Source organism: Balaenoptera acutorostrata, chromosome 5 (genome assembly GCF_949987535.1).
Source record: "Balaenoptera acutorostrata chromosome 5, mBalAcu1.1, whole genome shotgun sequence".
Taxonomy (NCBI): Eukaryota; Metazoa; Chordata; class Mammalia; order Artiodactyla; family Balaenopteridae; genus Balaenoptera; species Balaenoptera acutorostrata.
In genome coordinates, this window is record NC_080068.1 from 99591017 (window position 1) to 99617687 (window position 26671).

Consider the following 26671-nt stretch of genomic DNA (forward strand, 5'->3'; position numbering starts at 1 on the left):
TGTTTTCAAACTGTGCCTGAGCTTTTCCTGGGTGGCTGGCTGCATTCTGCGGGAAGTGTCCCACTAGATACTACCACGTACGTGGAAATGAGCGCCAGCATGAATGCACTAGTTTGAACGCTGGGTTTCCAGGCACAGCAACTCTTGGAGCTGGGGACAGTTTCTGCCGGAATCTTGAAATAGACAACCCAGCACTTGATTCGCCTGCCGGGTGTCCAGAAGTGCTGCTCTACCAGAACTCTGGCATTTTCAGGCTCTCAGTCGGTCCCCTTAGCGTTTCTTGAGATAGAATTCCGAGGGATTTGGTGATCATTTGCATCCAGCAAAATAATTTTTTTTTTAAACAAATCCCAGAGGAAGTCTGCTTGACCGGCATTTGCTTTTCAGTCATCAAAATCGAGGTGAAAAGGGCAGAAGAACCACCCTTCGTACTTTTCAGAACTAGCCCTGGAGGGGCATATTTGTCTATTTCCGTGTTAAATTCAGAAACCAGTTGCTTGGGGCAAGGGGTTCTTGACTTTCTTTCCTCGCCGGTGGGAGTGTCTCCCAGGAGCTCTCACTTCCACGGGAGCTGGCTCAGAATTCAAGTCAGCTTGAGTTTTTGCATATTGTGATCTTGTGCCCCAGAGAGAAGCCTCACCTACTCGAAAGCAACTCTGGGAGCAGAGAGGAGACAGGACTTTCAGAACTTTGTAAATGCAAAACTCCAGACCGCCTCCTGCAATTTAAATATTTAATGCCAGTTGACTTTTCCTCTGTGCTGGCTGGGCTGGTAGGTCCTACTGCTGGGCTGTCCATTTGCCTTTAAGTTGGGGCTTTGTGTTGAAGTGTTCTGAGAAGGAGTTTGTTATAGGGGCACCAAAGTCACTTTAGGAAGTAGAAATCGCTGGGAATTCTGTCTTCTCTGCAGAGTACAGATACCCGGAAGGTTGATGGCAAAGAGCTTTCAGGGAATAGCTTTGGTAGAATTTTAGGTAGAAGCTTGACTCTCAATTCTGGAAAGGGACTCAAGGTTGTACGATAAAATAAAACACACTTGCTTGAATTGTTAACAGAGCCATGGAGAATTCATGATGTTTAATGTATTTAATATAGCTAACAAGATGTGACCTGCTTTCTGATTGGCTAACTGCTGGACAAGGACTGATTTAAAAAAAAAAAGCTGGGCTGTCTTTATCACTGCTATTTTCTTTATATGTTAAGTGTACTTGATGATACCCTTGCTCTCCCCAGAAGCCAGTAGCTTTTATACAAGTGTAAACTCTGTCGTGCTAAGGGTGGTGAGCTGTTGGCAGAAAATGATATCTGTGTGTTGTTGTGTGTGTGTAGTTGTGTATGTATGTTACAATTTGTATATTGCATTCAGATCTTTGCAACTGTGTATTGGAATCTTAAACTCTTGCACAAACTATTGATTGTGGCAGCCTGCTTTCAGAATTAGGAGGACAGAAAATGTCATACAGTTCAGGCACACATAATTGCAACACAGATTTGGAGTTAAAAAAAAGTCTTAAAAATATGATTAGTTTTAAAAAAGAGACCAGGGGCCTTTATGGATCAATTCTTGAACAGCAGCAGGATTTAAAAAGAACCCGTGTCCATCTTACATTTTAGAAAGTTTTTGAGGAGTTGTAAAAGGAGGTTTTCCTCCATCCTTCTCGGTTAAGAGAGCAGGCAGATTTCTCTGATATCTGTGTTCTCCTGTATCCCTTAGTTATCACCTGGCCAGTTCTGAGCTAGAATACTTATCTGGAAGACTTCTCTATCCTGGCCCTCATAAAAATCTGCAGGATGCAATAAGGTCCCCACATTTGTTTCGCATTTGAGAGAAAACCTTTGAAAGTCCCCCATTCATAGTATTGTTTCTTAAAACTGGCACATTATCTTTTGTGAGAGCTAAACTCAGGAATTCCTAACTTTTGGATTCTGGGGTATTACTTTTAAGTAGAAAACCTGCTTCACAGCTCAAGATACTGGAGAGGAAAGCTTGCTATGACAAATCTTAAAGATTTTTTTAAACCTCGCAGACTGACAGAAAAGCACTGAGAACTGTTTTCTGGTATGTTCTAGAGCCAACCCTGAACATTTCTTCCCTTAATTAGATCTTTTTTATAATTATCCAAATAACTGCTCTGACACTTCCTTTTTTCTTTGCCAAGCAGTAAAGGATGTCATGAACCCAAGGCCATAAGTTTGTTTTCATTTCATATAAAAAAAAGGAGAGAATCAAATAATTGCTCCTAAGATATATAAATATTAACATTCGATATTAGATTTTGATCAAAGTTTGTAATGGAAAAAATATTTAGAAAAAAATAACTTCTTGAAAAAGTTACATTGTTCACTTATCAATATTAATGGTGACTATTTATGGTAAAGTTGTTCTGAGCCCTAGAGAGGGATTGGTTGGAATAAAGTGCAGTAATACCCAGCAAGAGTTATCAGTTTATTCACACACAAAATCAAATAGATTGTTGAGTGATTACTTTTAGAATTTAACTGATGCATCCAACCATTTTGGACAAGCGACACTCACTCTCTTTCTTCTCTCTCTCTTCTGGTTCCTGCTTCTATATTACATGGTATTATTTCATCGACTCCTAATATCGCGCTCTCACACACACATACACACCTATGTAATACTCTCGATTCTCCATTCTTTTTCGAACGTAGACTTGCCTAGAAAGAAATTGCAGCAAATCAGTTTCAATGAAAAAATTATAATCAAGTTTGCAGAAATTTCCTAGAAACCTCCTTCTTTATGGAAAGGAAAAAAAGTAGTAAAGAAGCATGGTGCTCACATACACTCCTTCCATAGATGACTCCCCCAGAGCATTCTCTCCTGGGGATTGATGCATTTCTTCCAATTAAATACAATCAAATCCCTTCAGAAGCTGGGTAGTTTTAAAAAACACTGGATTGGGAGTTAATCCTTTTTCGAACTTGTTTCTTTCACTTATATGGATCTTGGTTCCTCATAAGCAAATTATCTGCAAAGGCCTCTTTAATTTAAAAATTCAGATTTTACCAAAGTCCAGGGTTTGGTTTTCTTTAGTATGAGAAAGCGTTGTGAACTTGAGTAATGAGCACAGACATTACTTCTTGGCTCATGGTATTTAGTTCAAAATCACAAATGGTACTGAAAAAATAGGGTCGTAGTGGAGAAAACATTGCAGGGAGCGACCCTGCCAGTCTTGTTTAAGGCCAGTGCTGGAAGCAAGCAGTTCCTGGGACAAAGTAGGTGCTCAATAAACATTTGTGAACAAGCCGATCATGAATCAGTAGATGACAGAGGAGAGAGAATTTAACTGTATCACTGAAATTGGCACCTTTCCTGAGAAGCACAATTCTGATGCCTTTGGGGGTCCTGGTACCTCCTGAAGCTGCTTTAGGGACCTGCTTCCAGTTCCCCCCAAAGTGCTCATCTCCACATTCTCCACACTTATTGCATCATGAGGCAATTTAGATCCCTAATCTTTGTGGCAAAGGGAAGCAAGTGTCTAAGAAATTACGGGACCTCATTTCTTTTTAAAGGAATATGAATGCATTACGAAGCAAACAAAAACAACACAAATATGTTTTAAATGCTGTTGGCTATTGTGGGAAATAAAATTTCTTTGCAACACCAGAATCTCAGTGGAATTTCATAAAGAAGTACATAGATGTTTCCCCCTCTTTTTAATTGAAATTAAGAGAAACTCTTGGAGCTGTGTGTCAGTTTTGGTCACTGTAATTCCCAGGCAGTAGGAAGAGGGCTGTGTTTTCCATTGTGTATGTTACCATGAATTGACCTGAGATCTTCCAAAATTCATTTACTGTTTGAATGGTCTTGCTGTCTCAAATGTATTTTGAAAGAACGAAACTGCACAATTTTTAGTTTAACACTGCACACAGAGTACCGTCAGATAGGACTTAAAAATTTGTCCTAAAGATTTCAGGATTTGTTCTGTAACAAGCTTCAGTAATAACAAAAATAACAGTATTTTTTTCATTTCCTGAAGTCTGTGCTATGAGATTAAAAATACGTATAGGTAAAATATGAGATCATCACAGTGACCTTCATTTTTAGTGAAAGGATTTTAATAATGTTGGATTTTTATAGAATTTAAGAAAGTTTATCAAGTTATAAAAATTTTGGATATTGTAGACAACTTTTTTTACCTTATTTCCTCATTCAAATGACCAAAAATGTCTCCAATCCAATGAAGATGTTTTTAAGTACAAAGATTTTTTTCAGGTTGGCAGTATGCTAATTTTAATAAAATACCACAAACACCAGGAAAGTGTGGGTACTATGATGTATTTCTTCTGTTTTGAGGTTTTTTATTCTTTTATCAATATTACACATCCCACTCCCAAAGAGAAAACTGTGATTACAATGGGAAGCTGCCATGTACACAAGGATTTTATTAGAATTACGGTTTTTAGTTTTACGGGATTTAATATGAACGTTGAAAATATTTGAAGACCTCGAAATTTAAATCTGCTGCTTTTACCCCGCTTCAGCTCAACTCTCCAACTCCCTGGGGAGGGGGTGGGAGGGGGTGGAGGGCTCTCAGTCTTTTCTTTCAGCTACATTTTTATATACTTTAGTCACAGGGTTTCCCGTTGTAGCATCATGTTTATTCATGGGGTAGCTTAGTATCATTGATGTTCAGATGGAGCCTAGTTAAAATGAGATTAGGTATTTTGGATAGGTGGAAAAAAAATGAAAACTGCTTTGTGATAAACTTGGATTTTTTTTTTTTTTTCCTAGAAATTTAGAAAGAAAAATGGTGCTGTTACTCTGAGGCATATGAATGATTTTCAGTGTTAAACACAGAACTTTCCAAGTTTTTCGAAGGGGGTTGGTGAGGAGTAGGGGGAGGGGGGATTAGTAGTGGTAAGGAAAGCTATTTTGAAAATGTTAAATGAAACCAAAAGTGAAGTTTTAAAAAATAAGAACTTCCAACCTCTCTTATTTTTCAAGATCTCTACATGGCCTCAGAAAACAAATTGCAGGACTCTTGTAAGGATTTTATTTTCCTGAGGTCTTTTTTTTCCCCCCATTTTCCTACTATGGGAACTGTTTTTAATTAAAAATTGCTGCAAACTAACTATTCGTAGGAGGCCAAGAAGAAAAAAAAAAATCTCTCAGCTCACATTCAACACAGATTCTTATCAGCCTAAAATCAATGCACACTTAAATCTCTCCCCTTTTGGTGTGTAAATTATGATATAGGATTTAAACAGTATTCATTTTTTAAGCATTTAGCTTTTTGTTTGGGTTTCAGAAAGAAATTAATTTAAAATATATGGAGACAGGGCTATAAATCTCCTTTTATTACATTTGTCCACATTAACCCATTTTCATGAGGAACACAGAAAACCCCCTTTCTGAACAAGCAAATGAAACAGAAAACAAACAACCCCAAATATTGTCAGGAACAAGATTCATAAACTTACTTATTTGGATTTGGTTGGTGGGTCTCGGAATATAATTGATCTGGAAAAACAAATCTCCTTTTGAAAGTAGCAGGAAACAGAGCTTTAAAAATGTGTTCAGCTGATGTAGATATGACATATACCTTTGTCATTTTCTGACCAAAATATTTTCCTCCTTTCCTTTTTTCTTCCTCCTTCCTTTCCCGTCCTCCCTTCCTCCCTTCCTTCCTTCCTCGCTTCCTTCCTTCCTCCCTCCCTCCCTTCCTTCCCTCCCTCCCTCCCTCCTTTCCTTCCTTCCTTTCTTTCTTTTTCTTTCTTTCCATCTTTTTTATCAATCTGAGCTTAGACTTTTATTTTACATTTAAATTCTGGCAGCATGCGTCTGAACATAGGCAACTATTAATACTTGAGACAAACTTCAGCCCTTCCTTCAAGAATTTCTATACTTCAGGCAATGACAATATCTGTGTCTGGAAATACAGAGACGATTAAGACCATTTGGTAACAAAGGGCGACATACAAACCAGTTCTTACAATGTAGTGCCCTGTTAGGTTAATACACTGTGCCTTTGTATATTGAAAGGTATACACCTTCCTGAAAAGTAGTGATGATAGTAACTAGCATCTATGGAGGGGTCACTATCTGTAGGGCCAAGGTGCTGAGTGCTTTCTGTACATCAGCTCATGTAACCCTCATAATCACCTCCTGAGACTGGTACTCCTAACATCTGCAGTCTTACTGATGAGGAAACAAAGGGTTAAGTAAATTGTCAAAGGTCACACAGATGGTAGTTTAATTTTAAAAGTTATGCTGTTAACTGCTTTGCTATATAGCACTTCTCTGAGATAAGAAATACTAGCAAGGATTTTAGTTTCACCTGTGGAAATTTATTAGGTGAATGCATTCATTTTTTCCTTGGATCGGTTGACTTTGGCAGTGGCTGGAAAGATGACCCCATCCACCTAACCTGGTTGGACTATTTGCCTCTCAGATGTCTGACTCATTTCAAAAGGGACCATGTGAAATTCCAAAGGATGGAATCAGAGGTGGAAAATATACCCTGGTTATTGAAAAAAAAAGAACCAAATTCACACTCCCTATTAAAGAATGAATATTTTCAGTATTCATCGAAGTGGCCTTATCTGAAGAGTCACTGGACTTGTTGTGGAACACTATGCGTAGTTCTCTAAGAGTTTAATTTTTTAAACTTAAAAATATTTAAATTTCCATTCAGTGCTTGACTCTTCTCAGGCGTGTTCTGTGGAAGATGGTGGTTTAATTGTTTTAAACAACAATGGGATGAGTAGAAAAGCTATCCCAGTTTTGGTGGTGCCACCCCCCTCCAAATATAAGATTAGGAGAGTAAATTAGAATTTGGCCTGATGTTGGCTTTCTTCGCAGGTAATCAATTAGGAATCGTAGAAAAAATAAAGGCATAGAGAGAAAAGAGCTCCCAACATGCGTTGGTTTCTCACTATCCTAGTTTGACCCTAAGAAGCAGTCTGTCCACATCGTGTGTCTTTGGATTTCCTCGTGGGAAATGAGGTTTCCTTCCTAATCCTGTAGCCTACTTTAGCTAACTGTGAGGCCGCTGTGTTTGTAGCGAATGCCTGCCAATTATTAGAGATAAGATGGATCTCTTCATGTGATCCACTCCCAAGCCCAAGATGCATGTGTTCTGGTTCTCCTTTAACAGATAAGGAAACTGAGGCTCAGAGAGGTGAAGACCAAGTCCATACATGGGCATCCCCGGGGGCTGGATCTTTTGACTCCCCCGTTCAGTGCTCTGCCCAGAAGCTTGCTGGTAAAGCCTACCCGCTCCCTGTTGGAAACCCTGACAGCCACCCCTTGCCCTCAATTTACTACCACTTTTGACCAGCCTAGTTTGAAGTTATAGTCTTCCAATTAAAAACAGAGTGCTGAGCGTTAAAGATGTGGTAGATCCCTCTGAAGGAGAGGAACCACCCCTGTTCTGGGGACATCACAAGCCCCCATCCTCTCTTTTCAAGATTTGGATGGTCTGCTAACTATACTCTCTGCTCCCTCTTTCCACTATATAATCTATTTTCCCACAAGCAGCCAAGGTGATATTTTTGAAGCAGAAATCAGAGCACGTCACTCTCCAGCTCCCCCTCACACCTAGAATAAGCTCCAAGCTCCTTGCTCTGGCTTTTAAGGCTCTATTGATCTGTTGTTTCCTGATGGCCCCGTCTTACCACGTGTTCAGCAGACTCCAGCCACAGGGGACTTCTTTGGATCCATTAACTTGCCAAGCTCGTGCATACCTCAACACCCTTGCCCTCAGTGGTAGAATGCATGTACGGATTCCTCCATAGTAACACTTATAAGTATTAGGAAATCTAATTTGAATTAGAATTTGGCGTGGTGTTGGCTTGATTTGCAGGTAATTGATTCAATGTCTCAAAGAAAATAACGACCATGAAGGATGAGTCCTAGCACTTAGTAGGGCCTCTACTGATCAACTTAGATGCCCCCTTCACAGAGAGGCCTTCCTTGATCAGCTCATTACCCCTCCCACACACAATCTCACTCACTTTCTATCACATGCCCTGATCATTTTCTTCGTAGGAATTATAGCAAGCTGGTATTATTTTGCTTCTAGTTTATTTCTCAAGTGTCAATAGAATATAAGCCACGTGGGAACAGGGCCTCGTCTGTCTCCTTTACAGTTGTCTGCCCAGTGCCCCATAGCACATAGTTGATATGCAAAATATATCTGTTGAATAAAGGAAATTACGTTGTACCAGTGCTATACAGACTGACACTGGAATTTACCTTGAATCTTCTGAACAATCACTGACAACTACAGTTGGAAAAGAATCTGTAAGCCTAATAGTCGGGTGAGCATTTACAGATAGAATGTTCAGCCAGACCTGCAGAGAAAAGAAGCCTGAAGAGAGGAATTTTTTCTGTGAAAGAAGTGTTGAGCTGAGAACTTTGCCCTCTGGGTAGTATGAATCTGTTGGGAATCTCCTGACCTCTGCTGAAAACTATTTACACCTTTCTCATTTGCTATTTCTACTACTTCTCTCCTTGGGCCCCTCCCTGAGGGCCCACAGCCATGAATTATGATATGAATCATGATAATACCTTACGTTTCCTGGAGCACTTTGCATTTTGGGAAAGTGCTTTCAGGGCCATTAATTAGCTTATTTGAAGTGATTTATACAACAGAAAATATGGGAAGTTATATTAGTATATGATGTGGTTTATAATGCCTTTGTGTTTATGAATTGTGTGGTGTGTTTGTGTTGTGTGTGTCTGTGAATGTGTGTGCATATGTATGAGAGAGAGAGAGACAGAGACAGAGAGACAAGAGAGAGATATTTGCTCACTCCAGTCAGATTTTGTTTGTGTATGTGTGAACCTTCTGGTTAGGAAACATGAACAACTTTTTTTCCACTAGTGTTTTTTTCTTTGGAATGAAAAGAGTAGCGTGCCTGGAATGTAAAGATCTGAACTGAAGTATGACTTATAACAAATCAGATTTGGATCCAAACCCTGGCTCTACCTCTTGCTTGCTGTGTGATCTTACGGCAGTCATTTAACTTTTCTGAACCTTCATTTTCTTAGCCTGAATTTTATGTTGGGAGGTGAATGGCTAATGCATGTAAAAATGCCTGGTATATAGTAAGTGCTCAATAAATGGGAACTATGATGATGATGATGAAGCTGCCCTTTTCTCTGCCCCATCAGAAAACTAAGTTGTGTAAGTCATGCAAAACATTGCTTGATTTCCTAAAAGTATCTTTATTTGCTTATTTTTTATTGAAGTATAGTTGATTTACAATATTGTGCTAGTTTAAGGTGTACAGCAAAGTGATATACGTGTGTGTGTGTGTATGTATATATATATGTTCTTTTTTCAGATTCTATTCCATTATAGGTTATTACAAGATATTGAATATAGTTCCCTGTGCTATATGGTAAATGCTTGTTGTTTATTTTATATATAGTGCTGTGTATCTGCTAATCCCATAGTCCTTACCCCTCCTCTCTTCCCCTTTAATAACCATAAAAGTATCTTTAAAAATATATCTTACAAGGCTTGCACAAGCATATTTCAATTTAATGAATGAAACTTGCAGTGACATGTAGGATTTGTGGGTTTGGGGTTCTTATAATACGTGACAGAACCATCAGGGCGTTCCACCATCATATAATAGTGATGACACAATAATCATACACCTTCTTGTGGCTGTGATCTCCCCCAAAGTCCAGGTTATAATTAACTCTTAGACATACCAAGGTTAAAGACTAAGAACTGATCAGTGTATGGGACACACGCACACCATTCTGTTGGGGAAAATCTGTGTTCAGGGTTTGCTCTAGCTAAGAGCTCAGTGGAGACAACAGAACATTGAAATGTTCCCCTTCACCAGTGCCTTTGCAGGACCATCTAAACAGGGACCCTGGGGAGGGCTGGAGAGCACACACCCACTGGCCTTGACGGGCCATTTTGTCTAAAGAGGTGCACTTCTCAAAATGCTGCCTGGCACGGACTCCTCCAAGGGAGCTGTGTCCATACTGGGTGAAGCCCAGAGCCCCACCTGCGTGTCTGGACTGATAACAGCCCTGCCAAATGGATCCACTGTGACACCTTGTGGCTTACTCCTTAACACGGTGCAATGTACACGGGTGGAACTGGTGATGCCCTGAACAGCACCATGTGGCATCTATCTGGCCAGGGGGATCAGGTTGACAGGTAGTAAAGCTACCCGCCTCTACTCTCTTTATGGATGCGACCGAGTGTTACGATGGGCTGCTTTGTCCCACCAGCTTCAGTGTACAGCCTCCCTGATTTTTCATATTGAATTCCTTAAATTACACATACCTTCCTACACTTCATTTCATTGACTAGGTCACCTGTGATTTTTATGTAGAATTCCACATTAATAATAATTTTTAATTAACCTTTCTAGAGAAATAGCTTACATAACTCAAACGTTACATTGTTTTACATTTTAATTTAATACATATTAAATGAAATGTAATTTAAATTTACATTTGTTTTAATATATGTTATTTTTTTTGAGAGGGTAGTGCTTTAAATTTGGCCTCCCATGATGGGTCATTTCTTAGGATTCATGAAAATCTGATCTTGAGACTGAAAATCTGTGTAGACAATCAAAAGTTACACTAATAATTTATACAAGGCTAACCGTTTGGCAGTACGCACACACACAAAACCCTTCTTATGCCTTATAATGTTAGCCATGATTACCCTGCAGTTGGCTGAAACTTCTTCCTTGAAATTGAAATTAAGCAGTTGGTGTGTATCACGTGTCTTTGAAAGGTTCTGATACAGAAACTTTGATGGAGCCTATGGCTCCGCAGTTGGCTGAATCCTAGAATTTCAGGGCTCGAATAGATGTGAGTGATCATCGAGTCCAAACTTCTGATTGTGGAGATTGTGGAAGTGCCGAAACCAGACACAGGTGGCGCTTACCTGGGCTACAGCCTGTTGTGGATACAGAAGTGGTCTCAGGTTTTCTAAATCATAACACTAGCTGCCCAGGTAATACCCAGGAAGTGGTCACATCAGACACTCTTACCTATCACTAATTTGTACTTCAACCCTACAAACACTTTTCCTTTTCAAACCCCTTTCTTCTTTCCAGTTTTCCAATTTGCCCTAAAATGGTATCGATCTTTAGCATCATGCTATTGATGTTGAAAAACACATCACTAAGCTTTATTGCTTTAGAATTTATGACTGTTTTCCTTGCCAATTTATTTAAAATAAAGTTGCATATGTTTTAAGATATAGGTCTACTTTTTCTGATTTTAAGAACTTGGTTCATTATCAATAATAAAATATTTGTAAAGTACAACAGTGTACAAATAGGTAAATACAAATTATCTTTAGTTCTACTATGCAAAAAATTGCTGTTAACATTTTAGCATATCAATCTAAGACAGACATCAGCCTTTACATGCTTAGGGACATACCGAACACCCGTTTGAATCCAGCTCTTTTAACTAAAATTATGAGTATTTCACCATGTTCTTAAATCTTAAAATTTTGAGTTGCCTGAATTATTTACACAAATGTTTATGTTTTAAACATGATATATATATATATATTTTTTAACATGATATATATATTTTAAAAATTATCCAGCTTCTTTGCATCATGATTTGATCTCAAGGAAATAGCATTCTTAGTAATCAATCTTGTCCCAAGTAAGTTGGAGGGCTGCTGATATAAGGAGTTAACTATGGTGCCTGTTGTGATTACCATTAACATTTAATACTAGTCAGAAATCCTGCACCCAGGGCTCTCTGTCTCCTTTTAAGAAAGCTTTTCCCTCCCATTTGAGGGCAGATCATTTTCCCCCCGTTTATCTTTCCTTTGTATTATTTCTGAGTTGGGAGGCAACCAGCACACAACCTTGTGCAATGTCTGTAAATCAAAAGATTTTTGCACAATTCCTACTGCAAAGAGGGAGGTTGAATTCATGTTAAGAGTTAGTGTTGATCTAGAACCAGTAGTTGGGATACAGCCAGTTAACTTAACAGTTACTGTTTGAAGGACATATCTTCAATTCAAGGAGGAAAGTGATATCTCATAAAGTGGGCTATGTCATGAGTTGTACGCAGTATTATCTTATTTTCCTCACTGGATCGAAGAGCTCCTTGGGGTCAGGTACTACCTTATTCATGTTTTATCCATCATGACGATTGACAGTCTTGGTGGCCAATTGCAGTCTTTTTTTTAAAGGTACATTTCGCAGAGGCCGCCATTTTGTAACTAGATTCTGAGTTATCACTGTTTTTATATGGGTGATATGCATTTTATAGATAAGCCTCACTCACACGTTCTAGGAAAGAGCAGTCATAGCATGCAATCAGACTGTGTCCCCTGCATAGCATGAGCATTGAATGATTAACTTCTGGAGTCCAGCAGACTTGTTTCTCTCCTTACTATTTGTGTGACCTTGAGTGAGTTAACTCACCCTTCTGTGCTCTGGATAATGTGGGGATGATAATAGAATCTACGTCCTTGGATTTTTATGAGGATCAGGTGAGATAATTCTTATAAAGTGATGAGCATAGTGCCTGCGCCCTCTGAGTGTTCATTACTACGATGACGATGACGCTGATTTGCTTGGCGGATGTTGAAGTCTACCACATGTGATATTACTGGTCTGGAGGTGAAGAGGGCAGCATGCCTGACTTGAAAGGGCTTAGTGAGACCACAGTAAGGATTTGCAGAGAAGGAGGGATGAATGGGAATTTGCCAATTTAAGAATAGTGGTGGAAAGGATGTTTTTGGCTGAAGGAAAGGCACAGGCAAAGAAAGTGAGTCTCAAAAGGTAATGCTGTGTTTGCGGAAGGGTGAGGGTTTTGGCATAGCTGCGGCTCAAGGTCTAGGGTGGTTGTATGAGTGTGTATATATGTGCGTAGGGTGGGGTTGGCATGTGGTAGGAAAAAAACCTGGAGAGGAAGTGAGGGCTGGTTGTGAAGGCTTCGTTATGTCCAGTGAGGCCGTTGGTCTCTATCCGTTAGAGACTATCTGTTGGACTTCAGTATAGTGAGTATGAACAGGGCCCTGGCATGATTATTTAATTTCTCAGTGCTTTGGTTTCCTCATCTGGAAAATGACACAAGAGTAGTCCTCACCTCGTAGGTTTTGTTTTAGGGAATTTCGTGGGATGAGGCCTTTAAGCTTTTAGACCTGCTGGTCCACCACCTCACTACTATGTAGTAAGGATTCCATCAACATTGGTTTCTACTCTCAGGCAAAGGGAACTGATAAAGGTACTTTTTGGCCCGGGCAGTGAAACCAATGATGTGCCTTCGAGCAAGGTCACTCTGGTCACTTTGTGGAGGGCAGCCTGGCAGTCTGTCTAGGAGCGCATTTGTCTGCTGAGAGGAGGGGGCCAGTGGATGGGGAGATGCACAAAGGAAAAATGACACACATTTACTGGCTGGCTGAGCTATTTTTAGCCTAGCGTGTCTGAAGCAAAGGATGGATTTTCATGGCCTTTTTTTTTAAGACGCAAAATTACTGTAAGCCTAAGTTATGTAACTTGCCTAGGGACACTTTATTTGTCCACCAATGAGGCCACTGTGGGGTCCACAAAACTTTTAGCAGCCATTTTATAGGGTGGGTCCCCAGGGTCGCCAACCCTGACTTTTCCTCCTGCCTTGACAGAATTGGGAAACTCGAATTGATGAGCTGGGGCTTCTGGGCAGATCCCCCCCTTACCTGGCAGCCAGCCTGGCACCAGGACCCCAGAGGGAGATGGCAGTGAGTCAAGTGAAGAGGCTGGGTGGGGAGCGAGAAGACGGGTTGAAATCCTTTCCCACACAGGCCACGTAACATGAGTCTCTGAGCCTCAGTTTCCTTGGTGTAGAATGGGCAGGACAATAGGTCAGCATCTGAGGGAAATCTTGGACACTCAGTGAGACAGTGGAGGGACACTGCCAATACCAGGAGGTATTGGAGGGTGGCGGTGCCCTTCCCTACCTGGAATTTCATGTCATATCGAGGGCCAAAGAATTTTGTTCAAGAGTGTTTCTTAGACTCTTCTCACATTTTCTTTCCTCCCTAAACTTGAGCCTGTGACCTTAGATAGATCTTTCCCTTTCCTGAGCCTATTTCCTCTTCTGACAGCTCTGGATTCGAAGAGATATGAACTGCAAGGTATCCTTTCCATCACTATTTTTATTCTGATTCCCATTAGGTGGACTGTCTGCTTCTGTTTTTAATCTCCCCCATGAAACATACAATCAAGGTAAATAACGTGCTCCTGACATTGAGACTCCTGCCCCTTTTCTCCCACCTCGCTTGCTGAGGGGACCTTGCTTAGTCACAGAAAGATTTTTCTTGCTTTTCCTCACACACTGCCTGGAGCTGGACCACCACTCTGGCCTCCTCACCCTCCGGGCACCATTGTCTTAAAACCTGCACATGAAAGAAGGTCCGGGGATTGTTTTTTCCGGTCTTTATAAAAAACCGCAAAATGCAAATGCAGGATGTCCTAAAATCACAGAGTTCAGAGGGGTCCCAGTACCGTTAGTTTCTTTCTTTTTTTTAAGAAAGGTTAAAATTCATCCGAACCAAGACTAGAAAATAAGCTTAAGGTGTTAGGTTATTCCGAAAAGACTGTTAATGCCTGTTGGCTGAGTGCATTAAACTGCTTTGAAATGATCACTTGTGTGTACTATTTTAAAAGCTGCTTGCTAGGAGGGTTATTTAAACCTGTTTTTTTCTGGACTCAAAACTTCACATTCGTCCGTTGAAAAAAATACTATATTTGAAACACATAAACATTAGAATATAGTTTATTATATTTCCAGCCATTCGTCTGAAAGGAAAATACGTCAAGACATTTATAGTTAGAAACTGAAAACTCCACCTTAATTCACTCCATTGTATTTCCAAGGAGCCCAGCCATATATAATATTACCGGGTCTCCTGAGGCCTCCTTGAAGGGATACCAGATACTCTTGGTATAACAAGAGATTGGGGGAGGTGGGGAGAGAACGGCCATGGAATGGCTTCCAGTCCTAATTCTATATTTCCTGTGATTTTTTTTTTAAATGGAGTTAGGGGAAAAGGAGAGAAAAATGAACTCTGCTGTTACTTTCAGTATGGCTTTGACCTTAAAACCATTTAAAAAGGAACATTCATGGTGGCACTCTGGGGTGTCTAGGATGGGATTGATTGCCTTGGCTCCTTCATCCCTCAGTCACCTATTGAGTTTTTTTTTATTATGTGCTCAGTGATGGAGTTCTACCAGGAAGCCCTGCCCTCATGCTCAAAGCCCAGTGGGGAAGACAGCCAGCTGAACGTCTGCTTATGATGGGCAAGACTGGGCTGTTGAGAGCAGCGAGGATGGAAGGTACCCCAGCAGGGACTGTGGCATCAGGACACACACACTCCCGCGCCCGCTTACGCTCTAAGTTGCTTACATTATGGAGTAAATTGTGATCTAAATATTCGTATTTTTAATCTAGAGCACTGCTAACTTTTTGACAACACTGTGTATCCGATGATCTTTAGAGAAATCAAGCTGCTTAAATATCCCAAAACAGGGAGATAAAGTCATGCAGCATTCATGCCCCCATGATGGCCGCAGCCAGGTCCCTTAAACTACTATAACCTAAACTGTGGGTGAGGAAGAAGAAAAGGGGACTCTTCTAAGCCTACTTAAAAGCCAAGATATGGCAAAAATAATCTCTTTTTTTTGCCTTAGGCCATGAGAAATTGTCTTTGTGTAGGGTAGAAAATGTCATCCTTACCAAAGAGTTAATCATAGTAATTTTTGTGAAACTTCCAGGTTCTCATTTAATGAATCTTAACTGAAAAAAAATCTCCCTCCTCCAACTATGGTATATAGCTAGACAATATTGAGAGAAGTTTAGGGAAGGAAACAGATCATGCAAAGCCTTGAGTGGTTAGGAATCCATAAAACTGAAGGCAGGGGACTGGATGAGAAAAAAAGCAGTATCTCAAAAATTCAAGATGAGGAACAATGTAATCATACTGTGTATTTATTAAGTATCTGCTGCATGTCAATCTCCCAGCTGAGTACTTTAACCTTATTGTCTCAGTTAAGTTGCACAGCAGTGCAATAAGTAGGATTATTACCTCTATTTTACAGATGAGGCAACTGAGGCTGAGAGAGGCTTAGTAATTAGCCCAGAGTTTCACAGCAGGCAAGAGTCACACTATGGCTTGATCCTGGGTGCACCCAAGGCAAGAACTGATCTTCACCCCGCAATTCCACTAACTCTCCAGATGGTGCCCCACTTTACCGGTGAAGAAACTGAGGCCCAGGGAAGTTCAAGCAGGCCTTGGGTCATAACACGAGGCACAACTGAAGCCTTATCATTGGCGATGGCTTTGGTTCCTTAGTGGGAACCAGCATGTGCACAAAGAGAATCCACCATGAGTTCACATCACCCTGGCCTTCTTGAGGTGTGGGACCACATCTGGCTCATCTTTGTATCAACAACACAGAACACAGGTGCAGAAGAAATGTTCTAGACCTTTCTTGACTCAATAAAGACTATGAGAAAGGAAGCAGGCCCAGAAGTTTAAACACAACTAACTAAGCTCCACACAGACAAGCAAGAGGTCTGTCCTTCCAGGAACAGCAGCCTATAGGTCATGTTTATGTGAATTAGTAAAAGGTCTTCCCTCTGGGTGAGCTTTTTTGTGCAAAGGGAAAGCTTTCTGGTCTTCCTGGCAGACACTAGCCCCAAAGGGCTTGGCAAAGTGCTTGGGATTTCAGTCCCCTCTTCCTATTTCCTTGGCCAACTGCCTTTTTTGCAGTGTGGAAACTGCCCAGATGTACAAATAGGACTATTTTTATTTAATTCAGTCACCCAGTGTCTAACCCAGGACCTGGAATCTGATGGATACTCACTACATATCCATTGAACACATGAAGAATTTTAAAGGCAGTGCTAAATGGTCTACTGTCATTAGAATACAGTGAATACCGTAGAATGTTTAGGCCATGTGTCATGGAAGAGGTTGGATTTGAATTGGTCTTATAAGGGATTATAGGCTTTGGATTTGTTGAGGAAGAAAAAGGGCAACCCAGCTGGAGGGGACAAAGGCCTGAGATTCTGGTCTGGGGCAGGAATAGGATGAGGCTGGCTGCCTTCTGCTCAGGGAAGTCTCTGCAGGTGGGAAGAGAGTTGCATAATTGGGGGAAGCACCATTCTATTCTCACTGCGTTCCATGCTTGGGGCCCACAATCCACAGAATACAGTCATTTTAATGGTATTTTGAAAACATCACTCATGTTGCTGAAAGGAGAATGATTTGGGAGGATTTAACAGCAGATCCAAGAAGACACATTAGAGAAGGATATTACAGTTTTCCAGGTAAAAGATAATAATGAATTGGATCAACTTGAAGCCCGTCAGGGGGGCAGATGAGTGTGGATGGGGCAGTGCTTGGTGATGGATTGGCAGTGGAGGGTGTTGGGTAGGAGAGGTCTCCAGCCTAACTCTAAGGTTACTGGAATAAGTGTAGGGACACTTTCCAGACTTTATCTCTACCCATTCTTGCCAACAGCATGTATCTGTGTCCTCAAGCCCCAAATCAGTATGCAGGTGAATGATGTTCACTCTACCTGCTTCCCAGAATCCACTTGAAATAACACTAACCGCAACTTCCGTGTCCATCCATTCTGTTAAATTCCTCCGTAGCCTTCTCTGCCTCCCTTGAGCTCTGCATTTCCCAAGCCCCTTCCCTTTACCTACTTTTGATTAGCTTCTACTTTCACAGCATCTTCATCACTTACCAGTTTGTTCAACATTCTTTTTTTTTTTTTTAAACAAAGATTGATTAAGAGTTTATTCTCTTCCCCATTTCTGAGTCTCATTATTTCCCTGTTTCTTCTTGGTTATTAGTGGTCCTGTTTTCTCTGAAGTGCCTTTTGTCTTTGAAAAGCTCTTGTGATTCTCTTAAGCCCATTTGCCGTTTTCCTGGCCTGTCATCCTTTTCCCTATCAACCTTAAGTATGGCATTAGAGTTTTCTTTCATCCCTTCTTCCCTTCTCCAGGTACAACTATAGACACTTGACTGCTCTAAGTTTGCTAAGCAGCGTCTGACTCAACATAGAAGCTCAATAAATTTTGGTTAAGTTTGTTCCTTTTCTTGAATGTGCAGACTTTGATGGAACCACTTAAAATGCTCTGGTACACACTCTCTTTTATATTTATATACATATGTGTATGGCTACCTGAATCCAGGCTTTCCCTGGGGAGACTCACAAAATAATTTAATTCTCTGTGACTCTGTAACAGTGAGGTGGATTTTCACCCATGTCTGTGGGAATACCTCAAAAGTATTGGGTGCTCATCATAAATGTTCAATCAATTCTTATGAGTGAATTTACTTTTCAAATTAGTTGCTAGGTGACTTTTGATGTTTTTGCATAATGATTATGGGTCTCAGTTTCTATATCTGTTAAGTGGCGGTAATCAGGGAATCAAAAAAATTTAGGGACATTTGCAGAGTATGCATATATTCCACATATGGAAACTGTGCTAGACTCCAAAGAAGCAAAGATGGCTAAGACTAGGAATAAGAAGGAAAATAAGATGGTTTGTTGTAATGACCCTTTGAAGATCTAGTTGAAATTTGAAGAACTGCTTGCCCTGGATCGGGAGTGGACCCTAAAGTGAGGTCATTTCTTTCTTTAAACCACATCTGGCCTGTCTCTCTCTAGGTTAATGTTAAAGGTAAGATGAGGTAACATTTGAAAGTGTTTTCAATAAATGTAATTACTTTATAAATTCCACGCTGGGAAATTATCATTAAATCAGAGGTTAGAAGATTTATACAATGGATGGGGCATTTGGTGAGTGAAAGGAGATTTTTGAGGACCGATGGAAATAGTTATTTCTGGAAATAGCTTGTTGTTTGCTGATTACTGCTAATTAGCCTCAGTTTAATGCTTTTTCCCTTAAAGTGTTTAGAGATTTGTGATGGGATTATCTATGCAAATTGAATACTTAAAAAAACCCTCTGCAAACCTGTATGTTATATTTATAAACTTTACATTGTACTAAAGTCAGCAAATGTCACAGAATTAAAATCAGTAAATGCAAAAGTGAAGGTTTCCATAGCAACAGTAACTAACCCATATTGCATGTAAAATGGAATGTACATTAGGATTTACATTTAATCGTCTATTAGTAGATAAAAATACTATACAGAGCAGGTGCAATATGGTTACGTTTGGGTGACCCTAGCAGCTCTTTATCTTTTAAACTTCAGGCTTTAGCTACTGTAACTCTTTTGTATCTACCAAATTTTGACTCCTTTAAGGAAAATGAGGTATGGAAAATTAGAGGCAACGTTAGGGCAGAAGTATGCGTCCCTAGATTTAAATGTAGCAGAACATCATCCTTGCATAAATTATCAATCAGCTCAGTAGGTGTTTCAGAGAAAGAAATAGATTCAGAATACTAAATGTTTATGAAATTGTTGAACGAAGCATACTTAAGAATTTCTGTCTCCGTAGTTAGTTTATCCAAATGTTCAGTGCCTCTAAAACACGGTAATGCAAGGTGATTTTGTGGCTTTTAATTGGTTGTGGAAAGGCCCATAGGAGGGTGGCAGGACTTGTGGCAAAAACATGGGTCATAGCTCCAGCCCACTACTTCTGTGCATCTGACCTCCCTCACTGAAGTTCATTGTCCTGCTACCGTGCATCCCTTACCTACTACTAAGTGTTCTCAGTGTCTCAAACTGGAATGGGAAGAAGAGAGTGGGGGGTACTTCATAGACTCTAGATCTCTTTGTTTGTATGATGGTTTGGCTACAGTGTGAGCTGCTTTCATAAGGAATCAGCAGTCCAAAAATTAGGCTCTGCCTTTGACTTTCTTCCCTGGAGACGGCCTGTCCTTGGCTGTGGCTTGCATAACAGGATATCTTCTTGTTCTGAGGCCTTCCCAGCCCTTCTGGTAGATAGCTCTGTGTCACTGCTGAGAAACAAGCCTCCTCCATCTCAGTCTAGATCAGGAGATGGCTCTAGATAGAGACTCTTTTATTGAACAAAATTTTCTTTTATAAAATTAGAAGAGATGTTGGTACTGACTAAACGTATGATTCACTCTAAAATGCAGTTGATTTTCAAAAATAACTTTAAGTAAAATTCATCATAAGATTTTCCCCCATAAACTTTAACGGTCTTTAGTATTTCTTGGCTTTGATCTCCACCTCTTTGATATGGTAGATCCTGAGTAGGGCACAGAATCTGCTTTTTATCAAGTAACCATGGTAACTTCTAAAAATTTCTTTTAAAATCAATCCATTAATTTCGTACGGTGTAAGATGTTAGAATGCAGTTATCTGGCTACAAGATCAGAATTTTGCCACCAGCCCAGAAGCTCTGTCCTAGTCATAACCCTCTTCCTTGTAGAGTATTAAGGGACATCTTTCCTTGTATAGTATTAAGGGACATTTTTGCTTTTAACGTTCTGTTTTCCCTATCAGTTTCAGTAGCTATTTTCAAACTGGCCTGCCTCATTTTCCAGTGAATACCTGTTGGCTATTTTTGGTTCACTTATTTTCTGGGTCGTCAGATGAGCCATGGCTTCTTTCTGCTTCTCCCTACCCAGACTCTGGTAGCATGCGTGTCCTGTGGCTGTCAGTGGTCTCTTCCACCTGCCTGTGTCTTAGAGTTCATGTCACTTTTTCTTATCATGTAGAATTTTTATTATATACTTACTTAAAAAGTTCTTTCAGACTTTGCCTTGTTTAATCCAATCTCACTCTTGTGCATATATAAACAGGAATATAAATGAAGTACGTTGGTTAGGTATCCTAAGACTGTTCATATTCAGAGTCTGACTTTTTGTTCTTTTGACTCATAGCAGTCCATGATTTTCCATGTAGTATCATCTCTGGGCCATCAAGAACATTGGTGAGACAGCACACTGCAAAATCACCCATTAAAAACAAAAAAAGCCATTGGTGCTAGGCCCTGAGCAGAGCCTTTCATTATATAGACCTTGACTAATTTTGAATTCTGTGCTCAGGAATGTAGCTTATCTTATTGGATGCACAATCTCCCTGACCCTGACCTTGAACCATTTGATTCTGAGAGGTTCAAGAGCAATCCATTTTGTCTTTCATTTTCTTCCAAATCATTCACACCCAATCTGCATATTACAATGCTTCTGTTTTTGATATTTGCACACATGCAATGACAGTGACTGCTTGACAGAGAGGGTAAAATATAAACATTGTAAAACACGCATTGAGACTTCAGAGCCCAGAGCCATTGATATTGGAAAAAAATGTGCACCTTAGAATTAATATAATTATATACAGAGATATAAATATTTGGGATCTTACTGCATGAATTACTTTGCAACCTGATTTTTCACCTTAAAATATATATTCTAAACATTTTTTTCCATTAAATAGGATATAAAAATGGACTTTGAGATATGCATATTTTCCAACCTATGCATTACCATGTTATATATAATCAAAGTGCTTTTGGTCTTGTCATCTAATTTTGTTCTGTTTCCCATGGGTTTTTGATATTGCACAACTCTGTCTGGTTTATGTGGGGGAGTTGGAGATATTTTACAGTGATGCTATCATTGTTTATAATAGTCAAAAAATAGAAATAACCCAAATGTCTGTTAACTGGTGAATGGATAAACAAAATGTGGTATATCCATACAATGGGATAGTTTGAAGCCATAAAAAGGAATGAAATCTAATACCTGCTACAGCAAGGATGAACCTCAGAAATATTATGCTAAATAAAAGAAGTCTGTCACCAAAGACCATGTATTATATGATTATGTGGGTGGGATGGGGTGGGAACAGGAATCCCTGCAATGGGCAGGAGGGAAGTAAGCTGAAAATGGTTGTGGTGATGATTGTGAAAACATGTGCATTTTGTGGCTTGTAGATTATACCTCAATAAAATCATTTAAAAGACCTATTCTGCCACCGCTGCTGTTTTCCCAGAATATTAAGTTTTAAGACTAAACATAGGCTAAATAATATGATATAAAATAGTATTAAACAATTTTTTTTAGAAAACTTTTTTAGAACAAAAGATATATATATATATATATATATATATATATATATATATATATATATATATTGTTTTTTAAGGCATGAGGTAGATTGCTGAAAGCAAAAGGACAAAGACTGGGTTTAGTGACAAAATCTCCAGGTGAATAGAGACTATTGACATCACCAAAGTTAACCACAGGCTGGATGTCAGATTCTCTTTTCAGTCATCCCTCACCCATCCCTGTCCTCTGCTCTAGCACTTTCGATGTTGAGCAGCCCACCTCCTTTTGAGGCAATTCATCCTATTGTCTGAGGTTCCAATTGTTAAAAGGAATAGAAAAGATTAAACTGAAGTTTTTTAGGCACTTTCAGTCACCAGTCATTTTCTAAGCTTGTACAGACCAAGTTCAGTCTTGTATAAGACAATCCTCCACTCTCCAAATATTGGAAGTTAATTAGACCACACCTCTAGGTCTTCTCATTGTTGGACTAAATATTCCTAGGGGATTCAGCTGTTCTTCAAGTGCCCCATAGACATATGTGCCAATCTCCATCATGGCATTTTTACCAACCTACCTCTTGACTCATCTGGCTCCCCATCGGACAGCGAACATCTCTCTGGCCTGATTGCTTTCCGTAGCCATTGGGTTGTTAAAGGGACTCTTAGAATGTGGCCTTAGAAGCAGGAAAATTACCCGACAGGTGATCTGGGCAGTCTTGGTTTGAAGACGATGGGTCTTCTGCTTTCCCTTCTTCATTTATAAAAGTCATAAGAAACATAATTGTAGATCTTGTCATCTTTTGCTGAACAATATTGAAAGTAAAGTAATAGTCAGAGGCTAGTTACACAACACTGATCAGAAGCTGTAAATTCTTTTTTTTTTCTTTCCTTGCATCGATTTCTAGACTACTGGCAAATGTTCCTCTTGATTGTAACACTATGAGAGGGGTCTGGAGTGCTGCCTGCATTTACTTGCAACAAAAGATGCCATTAATTTGAGAAGACCTTTTGCACTCATTCATTTTTTCAAAAATATTTGTTAAGTACCTGCTATATACCAGGCATCTATTCTCAGTGCAGGGGAAAAAGAAACAATGCCCTCAGAGCAAAGTATGTTTTGTTTTGCTTTGTTTGCCAATTTAGAACTCACAATTCAGTGGAGGAACCAGATGGCAAGCAAGTAAACAGATACATGTATGATATAGTAATAAGTAGTGATAAAGTACTATGAAGACAAATAAAGTGGAATTGAGGTTAGAGAGCTATGATAGGCACCACTAATGTGATCACTGAAGACCTCTTCGAGAAGATAGCATTTGAGCAGAGACCCAGATTAAGTGTAGGAGTGACACCATTGTTGTGTGGGTAACTGTTTAATGACTGGTTTTCTAAAAAAAAAAAAAATTAAAAAAAGTAAGGAAGCATGTATATACATATATATTTATTATGATTTTAACGGATAGAAATATTTATAGTTTACAGTTTATGAATAATAATAAAATATACAATGCTCTTTATTATAAATTCCATAGAGCCAATTAATTCTCCCCAAATGCTTTCATTGATTTGTGCTGAACCCTTGTATTCATAGGCAAACTATAATTTTAATTGACAAGAGTAGTTCTGATATGAAAGTTGGCTGATACTTTCTTTCACATTAATGAATAAAAAGGAAGTGAAACAACAGAGATGAATATCTAAGTTTCTCTCCTTCATCAATGGCATGAGTTACTTCTCTTTTGAATAAGATAGTGGTTTTTAAATACTAGAAGAATATTTCCTCAAGTGTGCTATTCACAGTGTAATGGCTACTGACAAGGCATGCTTTTATGCTTAGTCTGCAGTATCAGTGTTTTTGTCCATCACTTTTGTAAGTCCAGACAATCGGCAAAACAAAAATATCAAGCCCTGATGTGTAGCACTGGCCAGTTTCTGTGGTGTAAATACTCCCACTATGGCCAATTTCAAGCTACCAACGTGAAGTTACTAAACATGGCATTGGGACGAGCTGCCCACATGACAGGGGAAGGATCCATCATGTAGGTACAATAGACATGAATAACCTCAAGAGCTCAGTAGTAGCAAGGTGGAGCAAAATAATTTGGAAGTTTTGAGCATTTATCACAGTTGTTTTTAATATAACTTATTGAACTGGAAATTAACAACTGTCTCACAAAATTCCTGAAGATGTAGCATAGGAGAGCTGATCTGAGCTGGTTGTAGCACACTGCAGAGTGAGGTATGCGGACATTTGAGGGAAGGCAGGGAAGTGGGATGTGGGAAGGCCCTCAGATGGGAAAGCCAGGGGGTCAGTGTTGTGGATACAGAGTAGACGTGAGGAGGGAGGTGAGCAGCAGAGATAGTGGGGCCTGATCAGAAGGGGTCTTTGAGCCTGGTGGATGGGTCATTTTAAGGGGAGTGGGATTGACCACTGAGAACCATGCTCTCCAGGTGAGACTACCCTCCATTGGCACACACCATCCTTAGCGGAGATGACAAGCCCCTACGTGACTTTGGAGGAGCCACTTATCTCCTGGCTGTCACTTTTCTTATCCAAGATTAGGAAGTTGGACTAATGTGACATTCAGGCTTCCTTCCAATTCTAACAATCTCTGAATCTGGATAAGACTTACAATCCTTTTCTTATGTTGAATGGAGCGGGTCCTGCTGCATCTTGACTGTCTGTGTGGAGATCCCTGGGCTTTCTCAGCATGTCCGCCATATTGATATGGGTATGGTTCGTTTTCCAAACACCGTGAACCCACTGCATCTTCTGCATCTGATAGCCCCAGTAGCTATCTTGTAAAAATCCCAGTGACTTGTTTTTTCCAGTTAAGCATCTGGGGACGGTGGGGAGCAGCCCCACTCATTCCCGGTGTTGTTGGCTGGCATTCCAGCTTGGGCACCAGCTCACATCAGCTCATGTCACTGTCACTCTGAACGAACAAGTTCCCAAAGACTGAGATGCCTAGCTAAGAAAAGGTTGCAGGTAGGGAAACAGATCAAAGAACTTTCTGAGCGCCGTTCTTGAATCTCCACATTAATCTAGACCACTTCCAAATTTGGAACCAAAAAGCTGGGTATTCTTCAGATTGTTAAGATGTAGGATGATTGAAGGTATCGCCAGGGAAAGTGAACATCTGTGTATCAGTTATGACCAGCTCCAAACTCAAGGGAGGAAGCACGTGAACTGTACCCTTGTGACTTAGGAATGTCTGGCATCAATAAGAATTATCATTTTTAGAAACACCCATAGTGTAGTGGTTAAGATTTCAGGCTGTAGGACCAGACTGTCTGCATTTGGATTCCAGGCCAATCATTCCTCGGACAACTTACCCAACTGTCTGAGTCCATTTCGTCATTTTGAAATGCCAGGTGATCGTGACAATAGCCACCTTATCAGGCTGTTATGAGAACTAGGTGAACTAATACTGTTACATAGTGTTCATATAACATGGTAGTTTTAGAAGCCTCATCATACCTATGAGTTCACTTTCTCTTTAGAACAACCCCTGTCTTAGTCAGTTTGGGCTGCTAAACAAGAGTGTGTGGCCTAAACAACAAGTATTTATTTCTCACAGATCTGGAGGCTGGGAAGTCCAGGATCGAGACACTGGCAGATCTGGTGTCTGAGGAGATGCACCTCCTGGCTTGTGGATAGCTGCCTTCTAGTTGTCCCTTCACGTGGCTGAGAGAGCAGGCTCTAGTTTAGTCTCTTTCTTCTGGCAAGGACACTAATCCTATCAAGAGGGCTCCACCCTCTTATCACCTTCCCAAAGGCTTCATCTCCAAATACCATCACATTGTGAGATTAAGATTTCAACATATGAGTTTTGAGGGGATACAACATGAAGTCCACAACAGCCCCCCCTCCCGAAAGAAGGTTGGTTAATATCACCACCTCCATTTCAAAGAGGTCAGCATAGCATGATCTACTTTTCCCCAAACTTCAGTAATTTGTGAACTATTTTTTAGGATTTTTGCCATTTGTGTACTAGAATTCTACCTCTGGAGCTGACCTGCCAGAGCTTAATTTCCAATTTAAATCATTTTACTACTTACGAGTGTCTTTGGGGAAGTTAATTCACCTCTCCAGGCTTCGGCTTCCTCACCTGATGAAAGGGGGTAATAACAACAACAACAATAATAATACAACAATGATAACCACACCCACCTCATAGTGTGGTTGAGAATTAAATGAAGCAATGAGGCACTTAGCATGATGCCTGACCGATGGTAGTACCAGTCATCACCACCAACATTTTCATCCTCCTCTTCATCAATATCGTCCTCGTCACCATCATGACCATTATCATCCCATGAGAGGAAACAGGGCTTCAAGGAGGTGAAGGGACTGGGCTAAAGAAAAGCATCAAGGTGAAGGTCCTGGGCAGGCAGTGCCCCATGTGACCAAGAAATGCTTCTGTGTTACACTCTCCATGTTTATGACCACATTGGTCTTCATCCTTTGAGAGGATCTGGCCCTTCTCAAAAGACTCCTTTGTTTGACTGACTATGAAACAGTGCAGTGAAGAAGGCATTGAGCCTAGAGTCCAAGTTCTGCTTTTAATTCTGTCTCTTCATTGATTAACCTTGAGACTGACCTTGGGCAATTCACTTCCCTTTGAGGCTCAGTTTCTTCATCTGACAAATGAAGGTGTTAGTCTCGACAGCCTCTGTAGTCTCTCCAAATGTTACAATG

General features: G+C 40.1%; 1 protein-coding gene across 9 annotated transcripts in view; it reads left to right on the forward strand.

Annotated features, from left to right (window-relative positions):
• LDB2 (LIM domain binding 2) overlaps nt 1–26671 on the forward strand; it is a 386421-nt gene that overhangs the window by 515 nt on the left and 359235 nt on the right. The window lies entirely within an intron of this gene.